This window comes from Lissotriton helveticus, chromosome 1_1, assembly GCF_964261635.1.
Source record: "Lissotriton helveticus chromosome 1_1, aLisHel1.1, whole genome shotgun sequence".
In the NCBI taxonomy this organism is placed as follows: Eukaryota; Metazoa; Chordata; class Amphibia; order Caudata; family Salamandridae; genus Lissotriton; species Lissotriton helveticus.
In genome coordinates, this window is record NC_136057.1 from 2038268181 (window position 1) to 2038278516 (window position 10336).

General features: G+C 42.0%; 1 long non-coding RNA gene across 1 annotated transcript in view; it reads left to right on the forward strand.

The window, feature by feature from the left end:
* The window catches only part of LOC144776337 (uncharacterized), a 166147-nt gene extending 161864 nt beyond the window's left edge, over positions 1 to 4283 (forward strand). The window contains exon 3 of the long non-coding RNA XR_013600581.1: positions 3210 to 4283. This is a non-coding gene — a long non-coding RNA (uncharacterized LOC144776337). The remainder of the gene's footprint in view (positions 1 to 3209) is intronic.
* The last annotated feature ends 6053 nt before the right edge of the window (positions 4284 to 10336 follow it).

The following is a 10336-nucleotide window of genomic DNA, read 5'->3' on the forward strand; positions in this document are numbered from 1 at the left end:
CTGGCCCCCTGGACCGATGGTCCCTAGCGGAGGTGCACTATGGTTCAGGTGTTTCGTGCGGCGCCAGCATGCGGCGTCGCGACTCATGGCGAGCGGTATGCCTCACTGAACCTTGCAGTCTGATGGGACAGGACTCCATGTGGCCTGCTGGTCGGCCCTACACTCCTCTCTGGCTCATACCGGGGTGTCTGAACCCTCCCTTGTTCGCCCTTGTAGGTAATTACCTTCAAGCACAGGTCCCACAAGAACAAGCTGTGTGGACTCACACATGGGTTGTTAGGGTAAGACACTACTCTATCTATTGATTTATTTTAAGTGTTTTTAAAAATATTTTTTTAATCTTTCCCCCTCCCCTGCATTGGGTGAGAATGGCTCCTCAGCAACGCTATACTAACCTACGAAGTCCGTTGTATCAAAAGGAAACAGACCTCTAGTCAAAGTTAGTAACCAAACACTTGGTTGACATATACTTAGTAAGCAAATTGAGTCTCCCTCTCTCTCCTTCTCACGGTTGCACTTCTAGACCTTCTAGCACTTGGATGAGCACCGCTGCCCGGGTGATGTGTCTAGGTTTTGAAAGGCTATGACATGCAAGAAATGAGCGTGTACTATGTTGTATATAATACCTTCTTTATTACCCCGAGGTCTGACTTCGACGCAGGATCACCAGCCTGCTCTGGTTATTGACCCACCAGGTTGTATACTATATACACTTTAGCCCACCCTGGGCCCCTGACTAGTTTATGAGCACAATCCGGTCCTGAAGAATTGCCTATAGGGCATGAAACATGTTGACCACACATGAGGGTTGAATGAGGCCATATTAATTTAACTTTGGTTCTCGGTACCCCTCACTTCACTTTTTAATAAGGCGGTTAACCACGCGAATAAAGGATACTTAGTGGATTAACCAACCTTTTTTAATACACCTTGCTCACTACTTCACTTTTCTAGGTCCCTCACACGCTATCAACTACGGCAAGGAACAAAAGATCTCCACAAAAGTGTAACACTCTGTGTTACCCGTCAGGCATTGCAGCGCCAGCTTGACGTTGGAGCAGGAAGCCGATGATGAGACAAGACAACCATAGGGCTGAATGAAACAAGTCATCCATCTTATTAGTTGTGTGAGGTTTCCTAGTTCCGACAAGGGACCTGCCTGGTTCCCTGACTGTCGATTTCACATGTCAATTCAGAGAGAGAGACTCCGTTGCAAAATTAGTATTACTCTCAGGGGAACTTTGTACAACTTTTTGGTTAGAATGAAAGGGACATCATAGAACAGATGGGTCTGGAAACCAGGGGAACAGTCCGAACCAAATTCAGACCTAGGTCCACTTTCAACCCAAATTTGCCACATGATAACCTGGATACCTTTCATGAGGTAGTTATAAAAGACCTCATGAGGATCTGGAATCAAACTTCAAACAAACACGCACACAATCTCACGCCTCAGCAAAGGACAGCGCTAGGTACACTAAACAAAGATCCCAATATCATTATCAAGCCATCAGGTAAAGGGGGGAATGTAGTCTTGTGGGAGTCCATGAAACAACTTACTCTCTCAGGCAACTATGAGAGGTCCAGTAGAACTGCATATGATGAAGCGGCTACTTACTTTTACAGTAAGATTGACCAGTGGAAAGAACAGAAGTTACTGGGTGATCAGGAACACAAATTCCTGTATGAAAAACTTCCAACGGTAGCATGTTTTTACATGCTACCAAAAATCCACAAAGACAACATTAATCCCCCGGGGAGGCCTATTGTTTCGGCAAATGGAAGTCTTCTAGAGAACACCTCAATATTCTTAGACTCATTTCTTTTTCCCTATGTGCTATGCCTACCATCATATTGCAGGGATAGTACAGATTATATAAATAAAATTGAAGGGATCACCTTGCAGGAATATTTTGTACTAGTGACAATTGATGTGGTGTCCCTTTACTCCTGTATAAAACATGAGGATGGTATTAATGCATGCAAACATTTTTTCAGAGGCAGGTCAGTTTTTGTTTATGAACAGACAAATATGCTAATTGAAATGTTGACCCTATGCCTCAATAACAACTTTTTTCTATTTCACGACAAGTTGTACAAGCTAGTGGTTGGTACCACTATGGGAAGTTGCTTTTTGCCAAGCTACGCATGCATGATGATGGGATGGTGGGAGGAACAGATTGTGTGGAGCGATGCGAATGAACATCTGACACAACATGTGGTCTTCTGGACCCGCTACATCGATGATGTTTTTATGATTTGGGGGGGCAGCGAACCTGAATAGACCAGTTCCTCACGGGACTGAACTCCAACAAAGTCAGCCTACGCTTCACACACAAGATTGACAAAGGGGAAATGGATTTCCTAGATGTGCATGTGAGGGTGGAAAATGGGAACCTATCTACATCCTTACATAGGAAAGCCACAGCGGGGAACAGCTTCCTCCATGCTAACAGCCATCACACCCCTAAACTGAAATGGAGCATCCCGTATGGGGAGCTCATAAGGGCTAAACGCAATTGCAACACCGAGATGAGTTATGAAAAGGAGAGAAAGGTTATGACCCACAGATTCAGGAAGCGAGGCTATCCCGACAGAATCTTAAGTGCAGCAACCAAAAGAGCAGAATCCAGAGTTAGGGCTTCCCTGCTAGTAAAAAGACCAGGACCCAAACAGGGAGGGAGTGAGATCCGATTGATAACAGAGTACAACATTGAGTCAGACAGGGTCCGGGAAACTCTGAGGAAACATTGGCATATTGTTAAGAATGACCCGATAATAGGAGCTACAGTCAGCAAAGTCCCCTTGGTGACCTACCGAAAATCCAAATCCCTGAAAAACATGTTAGTTGACAGCTACATGGGTGGGAGTAAACAACAGAGTTGGATACAACAACAAAAGGGTTTCTTCAAGTGCAGCAGGTGCAAGGCCTGCAGCACAAGTAAAAACAGAAGAACATACCCCTTGCCTACCGGTAAAACAGGCGACATATCCAGATTCATAAACTGTAACTCTGACTATTGTGTATATGCCATTGTTTGTCCATGTGGTAAAATGTACGTAGGAAGCACGATCTTCCCTGTGAAGAAGAGAATCCTTGAACACATCAGAGGGATCAAAAATTGTGATCTGAGTTACTCCACTGCTAAACATTGGTTAAAACATCATGATAAAAATGCTAATAGTCTATCTTTCTTTGGTGTTGACAGGGTGGCAGCAAGTCCCCGAGGGGGGAACCGGGAGAAACAACTGCGAGTGCTGGAGTCTAGGTACATCTTCCTTCTCGACACCAAGAACCCCTTCGGTCTTAATGAGGACGAGGAACTCTCAGTCCACATTGGATGAGTACAACTGAGATATCTGGACTCTGCTTCGCCTTGTATAAGTGATACATGATTTCTCTGTACATACCGTGTGGCGGGGAGGGCTCTCACCCGCAACACAGTGTCAGCAGGTTGGAAAACTTTCACGTAAGGCCTCGTACATGCTAGGGTCACTAGACCTCCCAAGAATGGGTAGATCCCCTTTATATTTTCCTCCTTTATCTCCTACCATGATTACAGTTTTTGCCCGCATCATGTATACATGAAACCCCTCCTGCCCCAGCAACCTAACTTAGCCTGCATCTTATTGTAAATAAGTTCCCTTTTTCTTTTTTGTAAATAACTTCTCTGTTCACCTGCACCTACCCAACACGACGGGCACTTGCCGTCACTCACTCTTCCGCCCCTCCCACCCCAAGTATGAGCACTGTTTTGTCTCATTGGGTACAGGACACGTTGGAAAACATCCCCCTATTCTGATTTTATTTTTAGTTTTATTCTTTGTTTTTGTAAATAGTAAATAATAATGAACCATTGCTGCTGTAAACCAAAGTAAGTTTAAAGTCACAGAGTAACGGCCACTTGGCCTCCATTATACAGATGCAAGAGTATTACAAAATCTTTAACCCTGCTGGGCAATGTAATTAAGTTGTCTAAAATGCTCAAAATAACCGATATGATTGTTTACAAAATGTATAAATGTATTTTTATGTTTAAATGTATACATTGCAGAAACTTTTTAATTTTTTTACTCTGTTCATTTACGTAGGGGCAATGCGTCTGTCTTCTACAAATGAATTATTTGAGTCTTTTGTTTATCCTAATGAAATGCAATGGTCCTACCTCTATGTTTTGTAAATACACTGTTTAAAATGGTGATCACTGGCAGTGAATCTTTGGCTTGTGATAAAGAGCTTTTGCTCGAAACGGGTCAGCCTAATAAACAACCTTGAAATTTCAGTCAGCGTGGAGTGGGAGTCTTATCTTTTCCTGTGACCGAACCTGAACGGGGAAACCTTCGCTCATATATATATATCTATATATATATATATATATTACCTACTTGCGGTCGCCAGTAGGTAGTTATAGTTAGGATTGGCTACCATAGGAAATCCGCAACATTCTATTGGGAATAACTTTGGCGCCGTTGGAGGAATTTGTGTGTAATTTTCCAAAATTGTGTTCCTGAGTGTGTTGATGAGTGACTCTATGTATGAGTGATTGTATGGGTGAATGAGTGGATGTGTGTGTAGACCTAGAAATCAGTGAGTGTGTATGTAGTTACTGGTATTGGTGTGTCAATAATTTCAGGAATGGTAGTTTGTATTTAACACTCGGTGTATCAAAGGTTAGATTAGAGTGTAAGGAGGTGCATCGTATTATCACATGGATGATGTAATCAGTGATGTCATCAGTGATGTCATTTGAGATGTCATCAGTGATGTCATTTGAGATGTCATCAGTGATGTCATCAGTGATGTCACTGACCATATCATGAATGATGTAATATGTGACATCATCAGCAGTGGATTGCGGGCGCGCGAGTTATAGTGAGTCCAACTAACTATAACGTGGGAATTTCAATGGTTTGGTATGAGTAAAATGTCCAGCTAACTATAACTGGTGTGAAACCTATGTTTATTTAATGAATTTCAAAGGTTTTTTAAATGCTAATTCCTAACTATAACGAGTGTTAAACCTATGGTTTTTTCAGTGAATATATATATATATATATATATATATATAAATATGTTCAGCAAAGTGCGCAAGCGCTTTGGCAAGGGCTCACCACATCCTTCCAACCATCCGGTCTTTGCTTTGGCTCCCAAAGCGATGCACCAAGACTCCCTCTTGTTGATACTGAACGTCCGACGCGTTTCGGGGCTCCGCTTCTAGTGCCGAACAAGGATCCGAGCAACAGAGGACTGAGGCGGTCCAAAACGGGGTCGCCTGTCAGCACAGAATTCCAGTGAACAAATCAGCGGTGTGCCAAGAAATATCCTCGCCTGTAATTTGAAGGTTTTAAATGACATTAAACAGAAGGTTTGAGCCACCCTACTTAAGGGTTTATGAATTATTTTACTCACAGGACTGCATGTACCACAAGCCCCGACGTCGTAACCCCACCCACTCAGGGCGGACGACGCCCCTCTCAGGTATCTAAGCGCTTGAGAAGTGTGAGTAGAATTTGGCGCTTCCCTCAGCAAGTCCATGAATAAGGGGCGGGTTTTGGCCCCGAAACGCGTCGGACGTTCAGTATCAACAAGAAGGAGTCTTGGTGCATCGCTTTGGGAGCCAAAGCAAAGACCGGATGGTTGGAAGGATGTGGTGAGCCCTTGCCAAAGCGCTTGCGCACTTTGCTGAACATTTTTCTAACGGCCTGCCTGGGTCGTGGCAAGGGGCTCCGCTTCTAGTGCGGAACAAGGATCCGAGCAACAGAGGACTGAGGCGGTCCAAAACGGGGTCGCCTGTCAGCACAGAATTCCAGTGAACAAATCAGCGGTGTGCCAAGAAATATCCTCGCCTGTAATTTGAAGGTTTTAAATGACATTAAACAGAAGGTTTGAGCCACCCTACTTAAGGGTTTATGAATTATTTTACTCACAGGACTGCATGTACCACAAGCCCCGACGTCGTAACCCCACCCACTCAGGGCAGACGACGCCCCTCTCAGGTATCTAAGCGCTTGAGAAGTGTGAGTAGAATTTGGCGCTTCGCTCAGCAAGTCCATGAATAAGGGGCGGGTTTTGGCCCCGAAACGCGTCGGACGTTCAGTATCAACAAGAGGGAGTCTTGGTGCATCGCTTTGGGAGCCAAAGCAAAGACCGGATGGTTGGAAGGATGTGGTGAGCCCTTGCCAAAGCGCTTGCGCACTTTGCTGAACATTTTTCTAACGGCCTGCCTGGGTCGTGGCAAGGGGCTCCGCTTCTAGTGCGGAACAAGGATCCGAGCAACAGAGGACTGAGGCGGTCCAAAACGGGGTCGCCTGTCAGCACAGAATTCCAGTGAACAAATCAGCGGTGTGCCAAGAAATATCCTCGCCTGTAATTTGAAGGTTTTAAATGACATTAAACAGAAGGTTTGAGCCACCCTACTTAAGGGTTTATGAATTATTTTACTCACAGGACTGCATGTACCACAAGCCCCGACGTCGTAACCCCACCCACTCAGGGCGGACGACGCCCCTCTCAGGTATCTAAGCGCTTGAGAAGTGTGAGTAGAATTTGGCGCTTCCCTCAGCAAGTCCATGAATAAGGGGCGGATTTTGGCCCCGAAACGCGTCGGACGTTCAGTATCAACAAGAGGGAGTCTTGGTGCATCGCTTCGGGAGCCAAAGCAAAGACCGGATGGTTGGAAGGATGTGGTGAGCCCTTGCCAAAGCGCTTGCGCACTTTGCTGAACATATATATAAATATATATATATATATATATACATATATATATATATATATATATATATATATATATATATATATATATATATATATATATATATATATATATATATATATATATTACCTACTGGCGGTCGCCAGTAGGTATATATAGTTAGGATTTTTTCTCTATGGGATTTTTGAAAATTCTATGTCTAATAACTTTGGCGTTTGTGGACGGAATTGGCTGACATTTTCAGGAAAATGGAACATTTTGTTTCTGAGCAGCCCCTGAAAATTTGGGGGGGGGTTTGTCAAGGGGGGGCCGAAAAAAAAGGGGGGTCCCAAAACGCGTTTTTCCCATGTTAATTTCCATAGGGCGGTTGGCCTCACTTTTAGCCTGAACGGCTGAATGGATTTGCACGAAACTTGGCAAAATTGTAGGGACTGTTAGTCCGATGTGCCTTTGCTAGGTCTCAATATATGTGCTCCAGTGGATTTTGAGAAATTAACGTTCAAATAAATATATATATCTGTAAGCGCGCTCCGGGCAGCGCCCCGGTTCGCGTACCTGACGCGTAACGGAACTTCGCGAAGCGAAGCTGATTGGCTCTCCGGTGTCTGTCAACATTCTAAACAGTCCGGAGCGGCCGCCATCTTGTCTCTCGGTAGGATCGAGAGACAAGAGGAGGCCAAAACAAAGGGGGAAATGACCATAAGGGGGCATAGTAGATCCTCCCTGACCCCCTAGGTTTGATGTGGAGGCTTTAAAAGGGCCCCGCGGGGTAAAAAAAAAAAAAAATGTTTTTTTTGCGTGGGGAGCGCCCGGTACGCGCACCGGGAAGCGGTCTGGGGAGCGTACTATAAGGAAAAAAGAATGATAGACTATGATATTTTGAAATATTGTATGTTTATTGATTGTTCTTTTTGTTGTTTTTTTTTTAATTTTTTTTATTTAAGTAGCAGTATTTATGATTATTAAATATAAATTTATTTTTGGGATTGTGCACAGTATACTATAAGTCTGACTTTACATTATAATCAATTTGGTACTAGTTTATGAATTACATATAAAAATGATTAAAGACTCAAACAATTTTTTAATATTAAATATAATTTTATTTTTCTGATTCTTTTTCAAAATTTAATAGAACGTCTAACATTTGACTGTCCGATATGTCTTCTTTTTGACTGAACATAACTTCCCACATTTGACCGTCCTCATATTGAAGTAAGAAATCCACAGATTCTACACATTGTAGAAGTTCATGGTCTCGTGATTCATCCATGAATTCCAAGTCAATGGGTTCAATGATTTCCTCATTGTTCATGTCTAGGACAATTTCAAAGGAAACGTTCTGTTCTCCTTGCATTTTTGTGCTGAAATTTGAATAAAAAATAAATATATCAGTAGAGATAGGGCACTGTTGGGTTTAAGTTCAGACAGGTACTTTTGAGGCGTGAAGTAGTACTATTAAAAAGTGCCTGTGAAAAAGCCAAAGTAAATTCATAATTATACCACAGAAACCTAAATCAATCCATAATTATAATAAACAAGCCTTTCTCAATGTGTAACTCTTACAGAGGGATAGTATATAACTATCTGAAAATGTTTTCAAATTTATAAAATAATATCTTACCTTTTAAAAACAAGTTTAAGTTGTGAGTGAAAATTATCTTGCAATGTAGTTCAGGAAGTAGTAGTCAAAATGGCTGTGTTTCTCTCTCTTTTTTTGTATATATTCAGGTACATAACCAATCAAATGTCAGGTAAAAAAAGTAGAAAATGAAAGTAACATTTTAATTGGTTGTCAATTCCAACACTTCAGATGTGTTTTGTGAAGTAATTTACCTCAGGGTATTTAGAGAGGTCTACAGGCTAAATGGCTAAATGGAATTCCAATCAAATTTGTGAAAATGGTAGGGATTGGTATGTAGTATGAGCTAATCTATATTTGGTGAAATTGTCTCCAGTGGTTTTTCTGTAAATTACTTTCCCACCTTTTTTAATCGAGCGCTTCCCGGTGAGCGCCCCGGTACGCAAACCGGCAGCGTTACGGGAGTCCTCCATTTTGTGTTTCGATAGAATTGAGATACAAGATGGAGGGCAAATAATGTTCAGAATGGGTAGAAGGGGGCATGGTAGATGTATCCTGACCCCCTAGGTTTTCTGAGGGTGGCTGAGGAGGCCCATATGTGCGAAAAAAACCATTTTTTTTCAAATTTTCGCCCGGTTAGCGTCTGGTGCGCGTACCGGGTAGCGCTCCAGAAAGCGTAAATTGTGAAAATTAGTAAAAAAAAATTTACATTGAAAAATTTGTTTATGGTGATCATAGTTAGGGTAGCTCTGAGAACAGCTTTTGGGTTTTTGGTAGATTTAGGTACTTATAAGAAGGTACCGATGCACAGTCTTAAATTCAGAATGAAAATTCTGTTCCCCTCATCTGAGAAGTGAACTCCATCTCCTCTGTAGATATCTTGCATGTAGTAACGCAAGTTATTGTTGTACATGGAGCCCATTCCATGGTCTCTCATGTAAGCTGAAACAGACTTATTTACATGCTTCCTCGATTTCTCAATTTGTGGACAAAATTGGTTCGACCACCTCCATTTCTGTCTTTGGCATATATTTGAATATACCAAGGCAGTTTGAGGAAAAAGTGCCATCAATTGGTCAAAGGTGTCTTTTAAAAGCATTTCCAGACCTACCCCAGTCGAAGTGCCCAAGTCATTTCCTCCACAGTGCACAATTAACAGGTCAAGTTTTGGCAAATGCATAAAGGTTTTCACCAATGGTATCAATTGGTGACATTTTAATCCTCTGTGGCCAATCCACTTAATTTCCACATTTTGTAAATTGAGGTTAGGTAAATTTCTGTTATCAGCATACCTTTGAGCCCAGTAGATGTAACTATGTCCAACAATCCAGACAGAAAACATGGTGAGAGAAGGTTCTGCTGCAGTCAGATGAAGTGTGGCAATGAAATGGCAGTTGAAAAAATAAGAGTTTAAAATGAAAAAAACTGTGGAGTTTCTGTGTTAATGAAGCAGTAGCAGTGATTGGTGGATTTTGATTGCTGAAAACAGAAAGTTAGGGTGCATGGATGAGTTCTTTGAAAGATGTAATTTGAATGGTCAAGAAAAAATCATTTTATGAAAGATTGCACTGGATATGCAGGTGTACTGAGAGTTCAGAGTTCAATTGAAACATTGTTGTGTGAACTTGCAAACATCAGAGGTCTTTCAGGAGGTGGTTGCTATGGAAAAAAAGGCAGAAAGGGCAGAGGGGGGAAGGGTGTTGATTTGAAAAAAGTGAGGGAAGAGTTTTGATTGGGTGACATGAGAGATATGTGTGATGAATTACAGCATTTCTGTGGCATTGTTGCTTGCAGACTCTGGAGTGCATACCTTTTGCTCTGCTAAAGACAAATTGGTGTGTGTCTGAGACTGTTTTGAAACTCATAAAGTATTTGCTAAGGTGAGAAAAGATTCATTTAATTTAGATAGAGAATAGTATGCTTTAGGGAGAAAATTATGAAGAAAGTTGTGTATTTAAAATGTTGCTTTGTGTCAAGTGTTTTACAAATAGATTTTGTTTCTTTGAGTTACATAGCCATGTTAAAAGTGACGCAAAAATAG